Below are 22,154 nucleotides of genomic sequence, written 5' to 3' on the forward strand. Positions count from 1 at the left end.
CAATGCTTGGTAGTTCCAGCGAAATCACACTTCATTGATATCTGCAGTTAACAACTTTGAAGACTTTGGGGTGCCTGCATGCTCCTTTTCTCATGACAGATGATACAGAAAACCAAAATTCTTTTTCTCATTGACATCATACCTTAGCCACACCAGAATGGCTTAGCACTCTGAAATACTTCCTGCTCATGCACACAATTCAGGTGTACTACACATTAGTAGGTGAACCTATTTTTCAAAACAATTGAAGATGTGAAATGATAATTTTTTAAATCTCTCCACAGCTCCCCTTTACAATTTACATCATTATTTTTTCAGTTGGGCAGTTATTCCTAAATACCCTTGATGCAATTTTCTGTTCATTCTTTCTTATCTAGAACTCATTAGTATAACCTGAGGTGATCTGGGTTGCTGGGAAGTCACTTACATTTGCATAATGAGCCCCAGTGCATCTCCGGCATGAACTAAGAACTAAGGGGAAATTTGATAGAATTAGAAAAGCCATAAAAGTTGTTCTTTGGTGTGTGAAAATGGGGAGATAGGAGGATCCTTTTACAATATTTTAATCAGAATTTGAAAATAATACCTCCAAAGAGCAAAGTGTTTGGAAAGACCAAGTCAATGGCCCTGGAATGGATATCATACAAACACTCACTTTGGAAGGAACCGTGTGGCGCCTTGCAGTGGAAGCATGTCTTCTCTTTCATGGGATCTTTGAGACATTCTGATATTCCATACAGGGTCTTAAGGAATCTTCGTGGGGGGTCTCCAAAAGAAAGAGGGAGCTTATCTGAAACAGGGGGCCAAACGCCCACTAGAGAGTGTAAATTATTACAGGAATGAAGAGCTTTGATGAGACAGCCTCTGTGCATACACTTGCTCTGTTTCCAAAATGATCACATCAGGATCACTGTGACCTGTAGTGGTGATAATCATTACCCCCACCCTGCCCACTGCAATCCTATGGAGTTCATGTTATTGTCACCCCCAACTCACACACTAGGAAACTGAGGCTTAGGAATGTTGAGCAATTTGCCTAATGTTAAGCTACCTGTCAGGAGAACCAGTTCGACTACCTAGTTACCTCAATTTTAGGATATGAACTTCTGACCAGTGCATTAATCTTAAATTCTACCCGCCAGCATCACAAAATTTGCTATGAATTACCCAGATTATGAGTCTACACAGATCCAACATTAAGACCAACCTACCCTCAAGATCATGGGACAGCCTTGCAAGCTCCCCATGGTGTATTCATACGCAAAATCCAGTAACAAGCTGGATCTCATTCCCCTGACCCTGAAGAGCCCCCAGTGCAACATCGTTAGGAGGGCCAAGTCGAGATAGACTTCTAAGATCTCAGGGAAAGGACGAAATGAGATGTTACTGAGCCCGCCCGAGAAATCGGTGATTAACAGGATACTGTGATACTGTGTGATACCCTCAAGATAGTAGGAGAAGCCAAGGTCAAGTTGTAAATGACCATGGCAAAATAGCCATTTGCAAATATGTCCTTAGTGGCCAGATGGGCAAAGGAACATGTGTGGTCTGGGTAGGTTCTCAGCTATAATGATACAGTCAACATACCAGGGAAGATATTATCAAACTATTTCGGAATAAGCTTCAGCTCCATCTCTGAGAGGTCACGGCCACTGGCCTTCATGTGCAGACGGCTGAGAGAAGTGACAGTCACTTCCAAGATTCTGGAGTTGCAGTAAGGGGACACGCAAAAGACTCTGATGGAAACCTGGACATTCTGTCACTAATCCCAATGTACCTGCATTACCTGGGTTTCCTGGGACTTCGCTCATGCGTGAGGCTCGCCCGAGAGTGTGGAAAGCGGCCTGGAGTGTGACGGCGGCTGGGTAGTGGAGCTAATGCAGGACTCTGCGATCTCGGACTCTGGGCACTCCGAGACCCGGGAGCAGAGATCCGCCTTCTTCTCCCCGTCTCCAGCCACCCAGAGGTCACACCTATAAGCCACCCTGCTGGCGCCAGATAATCTCCTCACCCACCACCCTCCAGAACTCACGGTTGCTTCTCCCGGAAGGGAGCATAAACCGAGGCTCCCATAACCATGCCACGGACTCCATGCCAGAGGTTGTTTCCACTTGGGGTGCCGCAGAGGGGGGCAGGTGAGAGCACTCCCCACCCAAGGGACCGATGCCCAGCAGCTGACCCCTACTACCCAACCGCCACCATGCTCCAGGCCGCTTTCCACACGCTCGGGCCAAGCCTCATGCATGAGTGAACATATTCCTGGACTGCGCAGCTGCAAAGCAGGCACACAACACATCGTAAGACACTCCCGACCCATTTTCCATAAAGTCATAGAGGGAGATATGTGTGTGTGTGTGTGTGTGTGTGTGTGTGTGTGTGTGTGTGTGTGTGTGTGTGTGTGTGTGTGTGCGTACATCTCGCAGAGCCCGGCAGGCTACTGAGAGTATCCTGCCTGCATGGCAGAGCCTGGCAAACTCTCCGTGGCATATTCAATATGCCAAAAACAGTAACAATAACAGTTCTTCTTCCCCTGACCCTGAAAGAGCCTCTAATCATTGAGAAAAATGAGTAAGGAGAGGCTGCTAAAAATCTCAGGGCTGGGACGAATGGAGACGTTACTGACGCCCGCTTGAATAAATCGATGAACAATGGGATGACAGTGCTACAATGATACAATCCCAATGTACAAATGTTACATTTACAAGGATAGTGGGAATGCGATTCTCTCGTTGAAGCGTAGCATGATACAGCTGAATGAGAGTCATTTATTGAGCCAGTAGGGATACTGTGGTAAATCACTGTGTCTGAATTTCAATTTTCTTAACTTTAAAAGGTTTAGAAAAGCAGGGGCCAGGGGTGACAGTACATTGGATAATCAGTAACTTGCCTTGTATGCTGCCAACTTGGCAGATCTGGGTTTGATCCCTGGCACTAGGTATGGTCCCTGAGCTCCACCAGGGCTGATTCCCTGAGTGCAGAGCCGGGAATAAGCCCTGAGCACACTGGGTGTGGCCGAAAATATGTTTAGAAAGACAGCACTACCTAGGTAAGGTGATGGATTAAAGAATGAACTCATGTATCAGGGCTTGCTTAGAGGTGAGTCAAGTATCACCCCGAAAGGGAGCTCAGCAAAGGGCTGATGAGATTGCTGAAGGGCTAACTTTTGCATTACCACCTTGCTAGCGAAGACGTAAGGGATGGGAAAGGAAGGGAGTTCCCTTGCTCATCTCCAAAATACAGGAAGTGTGTATATTGCTTCTGAATTCCGAAGTCTTTGTCTTCAGAGTTATTACAACATGCTAACTGGCCAGAGTCAGAGCAGCAGTGGCCTGAGAGGTGACCTCCGCACAGGCTTTGGTTTTGAGTAAAGTCTAATGGGTACCCAGTGAGGTGGCCAATTCCTGGGTAGAGAGTATTTGGAGAACACTCCCTCTGGGCGAGTAGTGGCCCCGGGAGCCACAAACAGTGGCAGAGTAGAGCAGTGGCAATGGAGAGTGGAACAGTGGCAGCAAAGAGTGCAATAGTGATGGCCAACAGTGGACAGTGGTAGTGGTCAGTGAATAGTGGGAAAGTGACAGCGAATAGAAAGTGACAGGGAGACTGTCAGAGAATACGGGGATGGTGACAGTGACAGTGAGAGTGGCCCCCAGAGTCCACAGGCCTTTCCCTGTGTTGGAAGCGGGGGTCCTTAGGACCAGGGTCTGAGCACCCATGGGGCTTGCTGAGAGCTGCGGCTGTGAGGGAAGGACGACAGGTGTCCTGGCTGCCGCCATGCAGGCCCGCCCCACGGCCCAGAGCTGAAGCCTTCTTTCTCAGCCAGGAAGACGATGGAGGCCCTGGTGGGGGTTGCGGGGAGGAAACCCCCTTTCTTTGACATGTCCCTTGGAAATCCTCGTGTCATCGATACAGCACTTCTGCGTAGTGTGGAAAGGCTCCACCTTTTCTAAAATCTCTAACAGTCAGTGCTCACTCCTCTTAGTGTTAAAAAATCCAGGGCCCCTCCCCACCCCCTTCCGGGCAATGATAAAGGCTTTATTTCAAAAGATTGAGAGGGAGAGGGCGATAAGGCAGTGAATGGTGAGCGGCACGATAAGCTTCCTTTCAGGTGCCAGTGATGAAGGCTGGGCCAGGAGATATTAGGGGGGAGCGGAGGAGGAAAGCGGCGAAGACTCGCCATCCAGTCCCCGCCGTGCCTGGCCTCTGCCCTGGTGGAGGGACACGGTTTCCCGATTTCCCTGTGGCAAACACGGAGAGTCTCCAAGGCTTTTCTTTGCGTGTGTCCAGGTTCACGGAGCTCCTGAGCAGCCAGTTTGAGGTTCCTGACAGGCCTGTTCTGCAGACTTGTGTTCTTCTGCCGTTCCGAGCTGTGTCTCAGACACACCGAGTGCTGCCGGGGCGGGGAGGGAGGGCGAGGATGGAATCAGGAGCAAATCTCTGGTACTTCTCTTGGGCTTGCTGAAATTTTGTTACCTGCCTTTTAGCATGAAAACTCTCATTTTAAATGGGCTGGAGGGATGTTTCAAAAAATAAAGTGAGCCATAAGACAAAAAATAGGGTGTATAAAAACTAATTGGAACTCGGGATTATTTTGTAAAACCCACCTAGGCTGGTGCAGCCCCAGGCCGGGGGCACACTCTCTCAGGGACTGTCTTACTGAGATTTAGGCTTTTCTCACTCTCAACTCACCATGTCATACGTGGGCAAACCCTCTACAGGTATTCAGATGATTGGGGAAAATAAGCTTTAAATTGTTGAGGATAAACTGCCAGAGAGTCACCCAACTGTTGTGAGTGACATATATCCCCTCCAGCGTCACTCTCCCTCCACTGCAACCGTTCTCTCTCTTGATGACAAAAGTCTCAATTTTCTAAGAAGTAAAGTTTGTCCCAAGCAATCACCAGGCATGACCTTCCCGATGAGGAGGTTTAAGGCAAAGGCATAAGGCAGCTTCTCTCAGTGGGTTGGAACTACAGCCCACATTTCTCTTAAGAGGACTGTTCTTTTTCCTGATAATATTTCACTTGTTAAGAGGAATAAAAAGCAGAACAAATGCAAATGTGGAAAAGTACTAGCAAAATAATTGCAGAAGTTTCGGCACTACCCAGGAAAGCTGGGGGGATCGTTCAAAACTCTTAGAGATGAAGAAGCAAGATGCTTATCTTAGGATACAAAGTTTCCCTGCCCCAGCCCTGGACCTACCTGAAGCTTTGTTTCCAGCAAGCAAGTCGGAGACAAGCAAAACACAAGTCAAGAAAGTCAATGGGATGCAACAAGGCGGATGGTTTGGACTTCAGAGGGTAGCACGATTGTACCTACTTCGGAGGGGAGTTCATCAGTCCCAGCTCGTCTGTGCTGCAGTTTGGTTTGTAGTTGCAGTTCTGTACTGCAATTCTGAGCTTGGTTTTAAGTCTCTGGATGTAGGTCATTGGTGGGATTACACGGCGCAGGGGGCAGTCCCTGGGTGTGAGCGCCTAGCTACTGGAAAATGGGAAATCTGGGTGGGAGAGGCCCAGTCCCTATCCGAGCAGGCTTGGAGGTCTCAGCCCTGGGTCCCACACACCTGGGTTCCTCTGCTGGCACCTTCATGCATGAGGCTCGTCTGAACATGCGGAGAGGGGCCTTGAGCTGTGGCGAGGCTCTGGAGGTCTTCGGCCTTGGGAGCACTGCTCCTGGAGGGGAGAGAAGCTGGAGCCCACCCCCTCCAAGGGGCCCCAGGGAAGACAGCCAGGTGCACGGGCAAGAGACTCTCTCGATTTATATCGCTTAGTTGGTGGAGCGATATAAATCATACTTACATAAATACATGCACACTGACACAGAACTTATAAACATTCATTTACATATACATATATACATATGTATATCTATATGTCATTCACAAAATATCTGTGGTATTGTTATGATATGTGCATGCTCTTTTAACTTATATAAGTTGTATAATACTCTGTAGCTCATTTGTATTTTTCTTATTCTTCTGTCAACATGGTGCTTTTCATAATTTATTTTTATTCCACCTGATTTTGGGGTTTGGGCCACACCTGTTTGCACTCCAGGATCACTCGTGGAAGGCTTGGGGGACCACATATGGTGCCAGGAATCAAAGTGGGTGTTGACAACATGCAAGGTAAGTGCCCTACCCATCCTGCTATCTCTCTGGCTAACACGATGCTTTCAAACAGAAGCGCTACGGGGGCCAGAGATACAGCATGGGCCTAGGCATTTGCCTTGCATGTGGCCCACCTCAGTTCAATAACCAGCATTGTTTATTCCCTTCCGGAGGCTGAATTTACTTTTCCTTCCCTTAAATTTTTCTGGAATATAATTGCTATAAATAAGCTGAGGTCATTCTGGGTCTAAACCTTAAAATAATGTAATAACTTTTTCCCTTTTTTGGTGTGTTCTTTTCAAGACTTGAGCTATCATCTAAAATATATATGATCTATAAGAATTGATATGTAGGGAAGACACATGAAGAGGAAAAACTGTGAGACAGTATGGGGAGAGAGTAGTCCCGTCACAATGACCACTGCCTCGCGTCAGATGCCTGAGATCTCCAGGCACCATTAAGAAGCCCAATGACAGTATCAAATGACACCACCAGAACCAGAAGAATTATTTAAGGGAATCACACAATCATAAGAGATAAGAAAGTTGTCATTTTAGTAAGCCGACATTATGCATCGCAGGGGGGTTTAGGCACCAATAGAGTCACCATGTCAGAACCAAACACGATGGCAGAGACTAACCACTCTGTGTTTGCAGAAAAGGCAACTTTTGTGAGAGTTTCCAGCAGATAAGGCAAATCCACATCTAGAGTAAGTGTCTACTCTACAGTGAAAATAAAGGCGTTTCCCTTTCAAGATGATTGCACTTGGAACCACGTGCCTGCTTGGTTTCTGCTATTGGCAGGCGAGGTAGTCGCCAGCAGTTCTGTGCAGGTCCATTTTAGAAGGTGTAAGGCCATGTTTGGGGGCTGCCGATCCCCGTGACTACATTTTCATGAGCTTACTGGGAAGGGACGAGGGAATTGGGAAAAGTTGGCTTCCAAAGAATAATTGGCCTGATACCATGTAAATAAATGGGAGCAGGGAAGGACATTGAAATTCAAAAGGTATCTGAGTGCCAAAATTATTTCTAACCAACATCATTTTAGGATATGTGGAACGCATTTGTCTTTTTGGCTGTGTTAGTAGTCTATTTTTAAAACACGGTTGTGTTTTCACCAGAATATCATATACGGTTAAAATCTAAAGGCCCAATACTTCTAAAGACTTCATTTTCGAGAAGAGAATTTACTTTGCCATTGATTCTAACTGTAGTGGCCGCATTGGGTATATCCTAGGATTACTTAATTTTTATTGGTTGAAGGGAAAGTGAACCAAATGGTGAAGCACTGATCTACGATTCACAAAGAAGGTAGCAGAACCAATGAAAGCTGCATTGCAGGGAAAACAAGGGCAAGCAATGAAAATAGACCAAAAAAGGAATAAGGGAATGTACTTAACATTCATTCATTTCCCCATGAATCCTTTTATTTCAGTGTTATCCACTCTCTCTTCCACAAGAATTATTTAGTTAGAGAGAGTACAGGGCGAGCGTGAGATTCCAAGTAGAGCACTTATAAAGAAGGTATCTCAGAAAATACCAAGCAAAGAAAAGGGTTGTTGGACTTGGGTCATATCATCTCTTCTTTGTTCTTGCAAGTGTGACAGATAAAATGATTATAAGACATTGGAATTTTCAAAAGAGCAAGCAGCTCAATCTCAGTTCTTACCCACTTTAGGGTCCTCCAGCTTGTATAGTAGGAAGATCAAGATTAAATGACCCAGAGTTCACAATCTCAGTCTTTTTCCCTTAAATATTAAAAAAGTAATTTTTAAATGTTTATTGAACACTTAATGTGTTATTCTATAAAACGAACATTGAAAAGACTCTTAATCTCTTTGAATGTATATTAATTGTAATAAAAATTATAAATATAGTGATCTGTGGATTTCTCAGCTTGATATGTGATAATCATGAGCCAGCTAAAGATTTTGTGAATTGATTTTCCTTATATAAGCATAAGGGCTAAATCTATGTATCTGTCATAAAACATGTAAGATGAGCACTGTAAATACCCTTCCAATGCGTCATTTTAGAAATGGAAGTTAAGTCCAGTAGACATTTATAAAACCTGAATATCTCATTTAAACAAAGCACACATTTAACCTCAACATTAGACATTTAAACAGGTCCCTAAAGAATCAATTAAATTCCTAATTTACCTTGGACACATTAAAGAGTTCAGTGATAATATGGCATACATACATTGGACCTTGGTTACAGAGAATTCTTAATTGTTAAATAAATGAAAAGGGTCAGCTCATATTCAAAATTCAGGCTTTCCAAATTCTTTTATTTTAATTTCCAGAGTTTTGCCTGGGCAGGAAATGCTTTTCCCCCTTTCATATGGAAATTATTTCCACAATATGCACCATCAATATTCATCAAGTATCACACCAATTAACAAACCGTGAATAATCTGAACAAAAATTTAATGCATGAAAACCCACAAACATCTAGGTGGCTGTTAATAAGGCTATGTTTGAGGTAATCACACACAAATTTAATTTTAAATATGCTTCCCTTAAGGAAGGGGTATCAATGTTAATTTAAGAATTTAATTTGTATGGTATTTTAATAAAATGTCTTTCAAGGAATCTGCAAAAACATCATGCCAGCATCTTTGCTTATCGACTAAACATTTAATTTTCTTTTATAAAATGAAAATTAACTATTCCCTTTATAGTTAAGTAACTTTATATAACTCCTTTATGGAATTAACCTATTTCTATAGTATCCCCATGTAAGACAAGTAATAAAGATACTCTGAATATAAACTTCACAAAATAATTTTTAATTGGTACTAAAAAACTTTGAGGGGTGTTTAGAGTAATTAAAATTTAATCAAGTACTTTGAGGTGATTTCTGTAAGTGAGCTTATGCTGATTTTAATTTATAAACTTCTACATGGTTTTCCAAAATTCATGTTTTAAACTGGCAACTATTAATCCCAACTGAATAATAAGAGTTGGCCTTTCTTGTCTAAACTTGATGACATAAGAAGAATGATGTCGATCTTTATAATACAATGAGAAAACCACTATTCAAAAGATTGACAGAACTTTCCCCAAAACTAATGAGCGGCAGAATAGCTAAGCTAGAAATATAATAACTAGATTATATTTCTCTATCCTAACTGAAATTGTTCTTGCAGTAAGAGAATAAAACCAATAAAACTTGAGAGAACATTTTAAAGATATGTGCAGGAAAAAAAATACAATTAAAATTAAGATATGCTAGAATAGATCAACAAGAAATAAGCAAATTTTGACCAAGGACCACATAGAACCAGCACATTTGAAATGTAAGATGGGATACTTGTAAGAGAAAATACACACACACATGTCAAATTTGAAAATAGAAATTTTTATTTCTTAGAAAATATAATGCCCCAAATCATTCTAAAATAGTAAATCTTGAGGCTGGAGATAGTACAGGGGTTAAGTCATTTGCCTTGCACATGGCTTACCCTCATTCAATCGCATATGGTCTTCCAAATACCACCAGGAATGATCCCTGAGCACAGATTCTAGGACTAATCCTTGGGCACCCTAGGTATGGCCCAAATCATCCCCTCCCAAGAAAAAATAAACGATGACACAGCGGGTAGGGCATTTGCTTTGCAAGCAGCCGACCCAGGTTTGATTCATTTGCCCCTTTTGGAGAGCCGGGCAAGCTACCGAGAGTATCCCACCTGCACGGCAGAGCCTGGCAAGCTCCCCGTGGCATATTCAATATGCCAAAAACAGTAGCAATTCTCACAATGGAGACGTTACTGGTGCCCGCTCAAGCAAATCGATGAACATCAGGACAACAGTTCTACAGTGTTATATTTGGATTATAAGTACACGATTAAAAATGTTTAATCCATAGAGAAAAATCTATCTTTCAAAAAAATGAGATTGGGGCTGGAGCGATAGCACAGCGGGTAGGGCATTTGCCTTGCACGCGGCCGACCCAGGTTCAAATCCCAGCATCCCATATGGTCCCCCAGCACTGCCAGGAGTGATTCCTGAGTGCAGAGCCAGGAGTAACCCCTGTGCATCGCCGGGTGTGACCCAAAAAGCAAAATAAAAAAAATGAGATTTAAAAAAATCAATTAAAATAATCACGTTCATTTGCCTTTTCTGGAATTTTCTAGTGAGAGAATACACACAGACACAATTTAGTGTGGTTGGTTTCATTTTGGTGTTACACTTGGCTGCATTTAGGGCTTACTCCTGGCCCTATGCTCAGGAATCCCTCTGGTGGGCTCAGGGGCCCACCTGGGATGCCGGGGATCAAAGCCGGTAAGCAGTGTGCAGGGAAGTGCTTCAGCAGCACTGTCTCTTGGCCCTGAAAATCCCAACATGGCACAGACTTGCCAGAGCAGGGAAAAGCAAATAACGGTATAACTACATATTGATCCCATCTCATGAAACTAGCGTTATCTTGTTAACAAAATAGATTATAAAGAAATAAATCTACATTCCACTACTACTTTTAGAATAGAACCCAAATAATTATTAGCAAACCAATGGGTATGTGGTGATAGCAATTAGCTCTATTTTTAAGCCTTTCAGAAAATCTTTGTTTTATGTCTAGATTATTTAACACATTTGTGCTGATTTGTTTTATTTCTATCATTCTAAAAGTCTCTAAATGTCTTAATTTTCTCTCTTTTTTGTTCTTTGTGTTCTGCTTGAACAGATAGTTCTTCCTTATTATTTTCCACTTACTTGCACTTATTTTCCTGTTTGTGTTCTTCCACTTTTCTTTCCTAGTCTCTTCATATTGATGGTGCAATTTCTTCTAGCTTTATTTACTTGCTTTTGCAGTATTTATTGGTATTTGAGGACTATGAATTTCTTCATAATTTAACAAAGTCTATACTTTTTAGATATGTCTACTCTCACTTTAGTTTAGTTACCTGTCAGAGTTGTAGGTTCTGATTGACCCCTTCCCAATCTATATACTCTTCTTTAATGTCTCCTTCTGTTGTTATCCATTCTTCTAATGTGGTATTCTTTGATTAGGGGCTTAATTTCAATTCCCTTACAAATGTTTCAACAGGCTTTTTGCATGTTAGACTTCTTCTCTTCTCAAATAATTTTCTTTGGGCCAGATTCCTGCATGACTTTACTTTCCCAAACCTAAAGATACGTGGTTCTCAGATTTTCCTTGAAGTCACCTGCTTTGCAAGCTCAGAATGAAACGGTACTTTGGGTGAGTGTAGAAATCAAAGCAAGCAGTTATCTGCATCCATTCTGTCTCTGGTGAAGATGACAGAAACAGTTGAACGCTTGCTCGCCAAGTTTCCTCGTGGGTGCCAGCAGTCATTTGTGGTACTGGCACTCATGTCACATGTGGTCTCCACTCAAGGGTGTGTGACTGTCCAGTCCCATCCTGCTGTCCCATTGCTGGCAAGCGTTTACTCAAGGACACAGAGCTTTGTCTTCCTTCCTCTTGCTTCCTCTTCCTTCTCTCCCTCTCCTGCACTCTTTTTTGATTTTGTTGGAATTCCAAGATGTGAACACTGGTGAATTGCAGCGATTCCAACCATGGTCTGTGCTACTATGTCTTAGGTATTTCTTTTAACTCCACTTCTCACCAGTGCGAGTTTTTAAAATTTCTCCAATGACTATTAAATAATTAATTTTAATATGACTTTCTGTCTTTTAACACATTTTACAAGCTTTCCCATCCTTAAATTTTGTTTAGTAGTTTATTAATATGTTTTGCATCTCTCAATTCTTCAAAGCTTCATTTGGTGTCAGAGATGTAGTATAGGAGTTAAAGGCATTTGACAGGGGTGAGGCCAGAGCCAGCAGTAAGTATGAACACTGAGTGATGTGGCCCAAAACCAACACGAAAAATAAAATAAGTCAAAAGAACTTAGTTTGATGATTTTAAAAGCCTCATAATCATTTATTGATCATATTCTTTCATTCATATTTAAAACTTATTGTAACTTAAATATATGTGTGTGCTGTACATATAGTTGTTCAAAATAGTGTATAGCTGATTGGATGTTAAAATTTCTGCACAGATGCTATGTATAACTAATACTATATATTTTCTGTTTACTTCCCAAGAAATATGATGGCTATATTCTGGGAAGATAATTTTTGGTATTCTAGCTTATTTGATATTGGTTTCACTATTGTTTCCTTATAGAAATTCAGTTCTACTAAGATTTTTTTAATTGTAAAAACATATCTAAATTTAAACACTGCACACAAATCTCAGTAGGGTATTAGTTAAGCACTGAGAGTTTCAGTTCCCAGTTAACAGCATGCTTTCCTTGGTGCCAGTCTTTAATGATGCTCTTCAGAAAAGTCTCCCTTCCTCCCTCCCTTTCTTCCCCCACCCTCCTTTCCTTTCTCCCTCCCTCCCTCCCTCCCTCCCTCCCTCCCTCCCTCCTTTCTTCCCTCTTCCCTCCTGGCCTTCCTCCCTCCTTTCTTCCCTCTTCCCTCCTGGCCTTCCTTCCTCCTTTCTTTCCATGGACTTAGGGTTTCATACATGAACTTCTCTCACCTAGCTACATATATCTGGCCATGACAACTTCCTTAAATGACAATGACAAAAATTAATACCTGAACTTTCACAAGATTTGGGTAAAGAGGGAAAACGCCAGTGCTTCTGTTCCCTTTGCTCTTTCCAAACCCACTTGGACTCTATTTTCTTTCTGCTCTATCATCTGTTTAAACAAGGCTATCGTTTAAATGACACAGAAGTTTCTACAGTGCTACACTCAAACGTCCTCTGCCGTCTGATACGTGGGCTGTACTGCTAAGGTCAATGACAGGCGAATAGACCCACTTTGGGAGGTGGATATTTGTAGAGACCCGTGATGACTTGCACTCACGCATGCTGGGAGAGAAACCACCCATAATACTCCTGGGAAAACGCACAGCGCCATTTTGATGTGGCCAGAGGATGCTGAATTTCAGACTTAAGAGAGCCCTCTGGAACTCGGTTCTTCCTCCTCAAAGGAGACGGGGGTGTAATAGGTCAGAGCGCCTGTGCCAGCCTCTCCAGGGTACTGATTAGGCCCAAACGGCTGGTTTCACTGTGCTCAGTCTCTGTTTCTCCGAAGAAAAAGTCACACTTCTGCCAGCTGTTTCCAAAGCAGTTCATGTGCTATATTTAAGGAAGGAGTGAAGGAGATGTCATCACTTCTATTTTTATACGTGATCCACCAGAGTCATTTTTGCATCTGTAGTTAGACTAGATGTAGTTATTCTATAAAAATATACATGAATCTATGTGTCTATCATGTGTACATTACAATATATTATATATATAAATACATATAAACCTATCCACACATACGCATTCATGTAAATGTATGTGCGTGTTTACATGTACACGCAATGGCATGTGTAATGCTCCCGAGAAGTTCATGCTGAAGCCTCGGCGCAGTTCTCGTGCAGCGTGGGGCTCCGTGGGGGGCACCTTTGGATCATGGTTAGTTCCCAGGAGGTCAAGGAGTCTGGTGCCATGACAGGGTCGTGCTTTTCCTTCTGCCTGAGGACACTGAGAGGCGTCCCCTGACAGCCAGGCCAGGCAGCCCGCTCAAGTCACACTCCAAAGGCCAGCACCCAGCTCCAGGGCGAGAGAAGCGAGCACTGTGCATCCTGTCCCCCCGTCCCTGGGAGCGTAGCTGGCGGCCCACAGGTGGGTCTGAGTGCTGCGGGCTGGAGACTCCGCGTGTGGGAGCAGCAATGGGATTCAGTAACGGGAAGAGAGGGAAAGAACCGTGAGGTCAGCACGGAGAGCCCGAGGGGGAGGCGTTTCTGGTGGGGTCTCAGATGCAAATGCGGGACAGGCTCCTGGACACAGGGGGGCAGGACACCCTCAGGCTTCTGGACAAAGGGGGACAGGTGACCCTCGGGCTCCTAGACATGGGGACAGGTGACCCTCGGGCTTCTGGACAAAGGGGCACGGGTGACCTTCAGGTCCCTGAACACTAGCGGATGAGTGACCCTTGGGTCTCTGGACACTGGGGGATGGATAATCCTTGGTATAGAGTGTTAAAGAACCTGGCTGCCTGGCTCCTGGTATTTAATGATAACAGGATTTCTGATTTCTAAGTACTGAAAATCTCAGGTTCAGGGCTGGAGCAATAGCACAGCAAGTAGGGGATTTGCCCTGCACGTGGCCAACCCGGGTTAGATTCCCAGCATCCCATATGGTCCCCGCCAGGAGTAATTCCTGAGTGAAGAGTCAAAAGTAACTCCTGTGCATCGCCAAGTATGATCCAAAAAGCAAAATATAAATAAGGCACTGTAGCACTGTTGTCCCATTGTTCATTGATTTTCTTGAGTGGGCACCAGTAACATCTCCATTGTGAGACTTCCTGTTACTGTTTTTGGCATATTTAATATGCTCCGGGTAGCTTGCCAGGCTCTGCTGTGCAGGCAGGATACTCTCGGTAGCTTGCTGGGCTGTCTGAAAGGGACAAAGGAATCGAACCCAGGTTGGCCGTGTGCAAGGCAAATGCCCTACCCTGCTGTGTTATCGATCCAGTCGATAAATAAAAAAAATTTTTTTAAAAAGAAAATCTCAGGTTCTTCCTGTTCATTTCAAAGTGAAATGTGAGAGGATAGAGATGAACCGAGGAAGGCAAGGTTGAGAAAGAAATAAACCAGACTTGCAGGTTTGAAATTTTTTCAGTCTATCTATGTTGTATAAAAATAACAAAGCTTGTTCAAAGAGGAGTAAGAAAGCTTGCTCAAAGAGGATACTAGGGTGTGCTTGAACGTGAGTTGGGTATGGAGACTCTGGCTGTGACCGTGAGTCTGATCAGGCATCCGAGCAGAGTCAGGAGCTGAGATGGGATTATACGAGAGGCAGCTGGTTGGCACCGCAGGGGACAGAGAAGGCGGGCGCTGCCCGGGCCCTCATATTCAGCCAGCGAGAATGTGAAGTGACATGCGGGGGACAGGAGGTCTCCTCCAGAAGGGATTCAGAAGCCGTCAGGGTCACCTGCAGCATGCACCGCACTTCACATGTGCCACCACCTCACCCCCAGGCCCATGGCACAGAGATCTCTGGGAGCCACTGGGCTGAACCCTGTGGAAGTTGGTGCCACCCCAGAGGGCAATGAAGGGAAAGAACCAATGAGGATTGTTTCCCAGCCTTAGGACCTAATGGCGTTTGCCCGCCAAGCATGGCACGTGCGGGGGAACTATGCCCTCTCCTCACCCTTCCTCCTGTGCCTGCCATCTCTTCCCTAGGAGCACAGCCTCGTCTGCTCCCCCAGGTTCACAGCCTCAGAGAAATTTGCCTCGGAAAGAATCACACTTGGAGTCTCATCTATTCTAAATGAGATTTCGGTGAGCTTTTAGAGTTTAGATGGCAGAGAAGATACTGGGGATGTTGAGATGAAATTGATGTATCTCAGTGTGTGAGAAAGACATACATTTTAGGTGGCGGGATTGGGGACAGAATGATCTGGATTGAATGTCAGTATCACTCTGAATGCAGATATGAGAGAACTAAACGCCAATAGAATGGTATTGGGAGATGACGTCTGGGGGAGGTAAACGGGGTGGGAGAAGAACATGATGGCGTGAGAGTGATTAGGAAACAGCAAAGACTGTCTTCTGTCCCCCTGCAGAGAGGCCACGTGTGACACAGGGAGATAGCACGTGTGACACAGGTAGATAGATGGCCAAGAGACTCCAAATGAACTGCCTTGCCTGGCACTGGGACTTGAGCTTCCATATTGCCAAATAAGAAACGGCATTTCTCTGGCTTAAGGCCATCACATTTTGTTCTTGCAGTCCAGTCACACACAATCAAATGAGCCCGTTTTAACTTTGACCGGAAATAGAAACAAGTGATTTTCCACCCACATGTTTAGTTCTGCAACTCTTGGGTCCTCTCCTTCAGATGTCTAACAAAACTTTCAAAAATGGTCAAGATCTTCTCACTCAGACTTTTCCCTTTAGCACTGGTATTTCTGGCTCACCATGAAATAATTTGGCCTGCATGCTACTACCTGTATTAGTCAATCTGACCTTCTGACGGGGCTCTCGGTTGTATGTAACTTTATATTTTCTTTGCTCTATTTTCTTTTAGCACTACAAAGAGTGAAAAATTTTGGTGTCCCAATTTCATACTTTTTATTCTTGTCCAATGGGAAAACTTGCTGTGAGAGCTTTGATTTATACAGAAGATATTTACACCTGCATCCAGTCCCTTTCTACTATTTATGGAAAGCTTGAAGCAAACAAACACTGAAACAGTTGGAATGAATATGTCTGTAAACATGATATCTTAAATTATTGTGCTGTGGAAATGTCACGTTACACTAGGAATTATTTTTTTAATCACTAATCAAGCAGGAGGATTTTCAGAGACAAGATCAGAAGTTCAAAAGGAAGAACCATAGATACTGAACAGAAGATTGAGCAAAGAACGTGGAATCCCAGATTTAATTGTATACTCCTGCATCTATGAGGTCACGATGTGACTTTGAGCGAGATACCTCATTTTCCTGACTCTAGTGTTGTGATCTTGGCTTTTGTTTTGTTTGAGGTTTGGTGGGGGGGCGGGGAGGGTCACACCTGGCTGTGTTCGGGACTTCTAGCTCTGCATTCAGGGATCACTCCTGCATTCGGGGGATGGTATGCGGTGCCAGGGACCACCCAGAGGAGAAGCGCGTAAGGCCAGCATCTTCCTGTGGTCCTATCACTCAGGCATTGTTTTGTGACCCTGGAATGGGGTTAACAGCAGCATCCCCCAGGGCTGTGGGGAAGATACCTCTACTGCATGTCAAGTCCAGGGATTGATGCCTGGCTTGTCCTGGGTCTGTCTGGAGAACCATGTCACTATTCGGATCCCATTTCCTTCACCACCTCTACCCCTTGGAAAGCATGGACTCTTCTTCCGGGTGCTGCCCACGTGCTCCTGGCCAGCAGCTGCATCTGCTGCACAGAGCTTCTTTCGCCCCAACCACCTTCTCAGTTCTGACATGCAGGGTCCAAAGGATCATGGGGAAAAAAGTTCTGGTCTCTGTAGCTCAGTTTCTTCATCTGTGCAAAATGAAAGTCTCGTATCTGTCTTCTGAGTTGCTGTGGACCCGGAGTACATCATACAGAAAAAATACATAAAGTACCACAGAGAGTATCTTCACGCTAAAGGCCTCCCATAAATAACAGTTTCTAGAAGTCACACTTAGTAGTATTACATTTATGATAAATGCAAAAAGGGAAAAAACAAGGAGCTAGAAATTCTGGCAAGATCTATTTAAGATACATCTCCCCTACCCATTCACATCACATGATTCCTATCTTATACCCAAACCCCCAATTATTTTCTTTGTTTGCTTTATAAGGGAGAGATGTTACAGGGAGGAAACCAAGCAAATAATGCGACTAGAAAAGGCAGTTAAGATGCACAACCCTAAACACATTTTTAAAAAGAGATACTAAATAACCCATTGTCCCCAAAGAAAAGAAAAGCAAACAGATAAGATCACAACATACACCATGAAGAAAACCTCAAAGTGAAAAGGTAGTTATATAAAGAGCGAGTGAACAATGTAAGTCCTATAAATACATACATAATTTCATCATCTGCTGTTTCACTGTTAGATGTGCTCCCTTTCAGTTTGTTCTCCTGCATCTGTTCACGACAAAGCCACCGAGCCTCTTAAATTACTCACAGCTCTTAAAAACATACACTTTGGGTTGCAATTTTTAAAGCATTTAAATTTCATTTAAATGTGTTTAAAGACGGTTTTATGTCCCTGGATTTTGAAGGAGATAACAGATTTCCCATAACCAAACCCCTCTTAAATATTTAAGGACTTTGCAGAATACTAATTAAACTCATAAAATGTGTGGGAAAAAATTTAAAATTCCAAGCTCATTTAAACCATACGTTCTAAGATATTTTGAGAGATAAAAAAAGGTATATCAGGAGATGGTGAACAATTAACTACTGGGAAGGTTTTGTTTGGCTATTTATTTGCAACATACTCTTACTTCTACAGAAGCTGTATTTATGTAGGGTGTTTGATGACTTCACTGAGACTCGATTATGCAAGTGTGGGCAGAAATATCATATATCTTATATCATGAGATCTTGAAAATTATGCTTTTATAATTTAAGAGAATATTGCAATAATACTTAAATACAGCAAGTCTGTTCTTCACCTTACATCTAACTTTTGCATACGTACAATTTTTTTAAAATTCTAATTAAGTATATGCATCTATTTTTAAATTACTTTAAAATATTTAAGGTAGAATCTTTGTTATACATTTTGGCCAAAAGTATGACTTATAGGATAAAATCATGTGGATATTGTACATTTCCTTCATTAATCTAAATAATCATGGCATAGTATCTCTTGCCCGCACGGCTATTTTTCCCAGGGCCCCTCGGAAGGGGTGGGCTCCAGCTTCCTTTCCAGCCCCGAGCAGAGCTCCCTTGGCTGAAGACCTCCGGAGCCTAGCCCAGCCGTGTTCAAGGCCCCTCTCCACATGTTCAGACGAGCCTCATGCATGAAGGTACCGGCAGAGGAACCCAGGTGTGTGGGACCCAGGGCTGGCTGAGCCTGCTTGGATAGGAACTGGGCCTCTTCTGCCCAGATTTCCCATTTTCCAGTAGCTAGGCGGTCACACCCAGGGACTGCCCCTGGCATTGTGTAATTCCACCAACAGCCAACATCCAGAGACTTAAAACCAAGCTCCTGGAAGCTCCTGATATCTTAAAGCCTAGTTCTCCCTCTGGGAGAAACTGGCTAGCTATGGAATGTTTCCTGCCCACATGGGAGAGTCTTGCAAACTCCCCATGGTGTATTTATATGCCAAAATCAGTAACAATGCTGGGTCTCATTCCCCTGACCTGAAAGAGCCTCCAATGTGGCATCGTTGGGAAGGGCGAGTAAAGAGAGGCTGCTAAAATCTCAGGCAGGGCTGGGACAAATGGAGACGTTACTGAGACTGCTCTAGAAATTCGACGATCAATGGGATGATGATGATGATGATGATGATGATGATGATGATGATGATGATGATGATGAATAGTGGTATCAAGGAAAACCGTGGGTTATGCAGAATAACCTTGCTAGTAGAATAGTTTTCCAAGGCCGCTCTCCATCCATTTCATTTGTGTACAAGGAGGAAACTGAGCCTAGAGACATAATCTTACTTTTTCTAATTTTCAGAAATAAGAGAGACACTGACTTTTCTTCTCACCAAAGAATGGGGAAATATGAGATCGTCTACAGGAAAAATGACCAGGTGAGAAAAACAACCTTTGTAAAGACTCCAGAGAAAATTAGAAATCTTGAAAATTAAAGCTCATGTCTTATTTCTAGTAAAATGCACTGTTTATCACCCATTGAAGCCTTCAATCTGCCAGAACAAGATGAAAGCAACTGGGAAAACAAACAACAAAGGGCGCATTGCCAGGGAGCTTGGTGCCCTCAGGAGCACTGTGAGAAGGTATCTGGTAACCCTAGGGGAAGCTAGTAAGAGCCCAGATTTGGTGCATTTTTAAAACTTCTCTGTCTCTGCTAAGTCAGGGAGACATGGCCTGAAGAGAAGAGCATATTTATTAATTACTACATTAAAATATTAGAGAAAAAATGGAATTCTGCAATTTCAACCCTTGATAGACATAAGATTCTCCCTTTCTTTTTTTTATTTTTTAAAATAATTGAATCACCATGAGATACAGTTACAAAGCTTTCATGTTTGAGTTTTTGAGTTTCAGTCAAACAATGATCAAACACCCATCCCTCCACCAGAGCACATTTACGCCATCAATGTCCCCAGTACCCTTTCTCCCCCTCCCCCTCTTCCCCACCTCTATGGCAGACAATTTCCCCCACACTCTCTCTACTTTGGGGCATTATGGTTTGCAATACAGATACTGAGAGAACATCACGTTTGGTCCTTTATCTACTTTCAGCACACATCTCCCATCCAGAACGATCCCTCCAACCATCGTTGACTCAGTTGTCCCTTCTCTATCCCAGCCAGGCTCTCCCTGTCTGAGGAGGGCAGCTATGCAGAGAGTCTGGAGGAGAAGATGCCAGAAAGAGACTGACTTGGAAGGGGCTGGGGGTGGGGGAGCTATTCCAGAGTGGCTCTATTCCTTAGGACCTCCACACTTGCGGTTGGTTAAGTCCAAGCTAAACCAAATGAAATGAGCACCAACCTATAAGCCAAGAAACATTGCAAAAGGTGGTAGACCCTTATCAGCAGAGACTAATACACATGCAACAGGGATGGACTATACGTGTATTTGCACCTCAACTGTGTAGAGGTGCACATACCAGGGATTCGGGATTCTATGTCTCATAAGACACTGGGGAAAACTCTCCAGATATGCTCGAAGAGTTGGTTGCACCGTGGACCGCCCATTGGCTTCACGAGATGAAGGGGAGGGGTGCCATTTCCCTGCTGTAATGTTGAGGGCAAACCCAAAGAAGTAAGGACTGCAGTAAAACTGTGCAGCTGCCTTGGCATTCTGAGAAGGTTCGAAATTTCTCCCCCAGGAAGCTGCTTGCACAGCCAGCAGTCTCCCGCAGATGGGCAGCAGGGACAGACCCCCGGGGAAAATGCCCCTCTCTCCTGCCAGGAGTGCACTCGCCAACTCTCTCTGTCTCGAGGTTATGCAGAGCACTGAGCTTGGGAACAAACAGGCCTCTCATGAAGGGAGGCTGGGTTCTTGGGATGCCACTAAACCCTGACTCGTAGAGTCCATCCATTAACGTGGGGGGTTTGAGGGTTAGGCAATTTCTGAGTCTGCAGTTAGCTGGCCTTAGCCAGAGGGATAATGGACTCAAGGGATAATGGTCTCATAGGGGTCTAGCCCCACCCCTGCTTAAGCAGCCTGAAAAGGCACGGATGCTCCTGGTCTCCTTACTATTTCCCCAGAAAACAGTATCCTCAAGACACAAATCTATGAGAGCATACTTCTTCAGGTTACAAGGTCCAGAACAACTAGAACATTCTAAGTGTTGGCTCAGGGAAAGTCTTAGTCCTGTAGGACTTCCATCCTCTCTCTCTCCTCATATATTCTTAGAAAGCTGAACTCATGATAAATCTTCTAAATTTGGAACAACCAGCATATATAGGGTACTTATATTTCTAAATGCCACTGAAATTTTCTTTTTATCCAATCCTTTCACGTTGGATAAAAACAAGTAGAGTTTTGTGTGGTTGCTTACAAATTAGGTATCCATGATTTAATTAAATGTTCATGATAAAATTAAAACATTTTAACAAGTTGTGAAAAATAACCTAATTATTAATCCATCTTAATCTGATATAATACTTATTAAGTATTATTTCTTAACAAAAAGTAGCATAAAATGTAATGTTTGAAAATATGCATGAGAATTTTTTTCAAAATTCTTATAATGAGGAGGCAAAAAACCTTTCAATATTTTTGCTTATATCATAAAATTATAATATAGAAAGTTGAAATGTGGGGCTGGAGTGATATTACAGTGGGCAGGGAACTTGTATTATACATGGCTGACCCAAGTTTGATCCCCGGCATCCCATATGGTCCCCTGAGCATTGCCGGGAAACATTCCTGAGCATGATCTGGGAGTAATCCCTGATCAGGTGTGACTCAAAACCAAAGACTAACAAAAACTTGAAATGCAAGGGAGGGCAGCAAGTTCTGAGAATTCACTCACCCATCTGGGGACTGTGCATCAATTATTTTAGTATGTTATGAAACTTGTATCAAATAGCTACAACATGTCAAAATCTTAAGTTGCTTTTTTATTGACCCCTTTCTGTCTCTCCCTTGATTAGTAGCGGGAAGCAGGGGAAGAACTGGGGTGGGGCAAGGAGGGAGAAAGGACGAGGATGCCCGACCTGGCAGGAGCAGCCCTTCTGGCTGTCAGTTGAGTATGACGTAATGCACTAAATTACGTCATAGAGCAGAGTGGCAGAGTGGCCAGCAGCTGCTTTTGGACAGGATGCTTTTTCAGCTTTCTCTGAAGCTTGAGTGAAGAGAAAAGGTTGGTCAAAGGTGCTGCCATTCATCCAAGTTTCTCTGACAAGATCTGAGTTTAAGTCCAAAGG

General features: G+C 43.5%; 1 long non-coding RNA gene across 2 annotated transcripts in view; it reads left to right on the forward strand.

Moving 5' to 3' along the window:
• Positions 1 to 22,154, forward strand: part of LOC129407134 (uncharacterized) — a 53,821-nt gene that overhangs the window by 13,891 nt on the left and 17,776 nt on the right. For both annotated transcript variants that reach the window (XR_008631442.1, XR_008631444.1), the window contains exons 2-3: positions 16,174 to 18,631; positions 19,271 to 19,346. This is a non-coding gene — a long non-coding RNA (uncharacterized LOC129407134). The remainder of the gene's footprint in view (positions 1 to 16,173; positions 18,632 to 19,270; positions 19,347 to 22,154) is intronic.

This window comes from Sorex araneus, chromosome 9 (genome assembly GCF_027595985.1).
Source record: "Sorex araneus isolate mSorAra2 chromosome 9, mSorAra2.pri, whole genome shotgun sequence".
NCBI classification, from domain to species: Eukaryota; Metazoa; Chordata; class Mammalia; order Eulipotyphla; family Soricidae; genus Sorex; species Sorex araneus.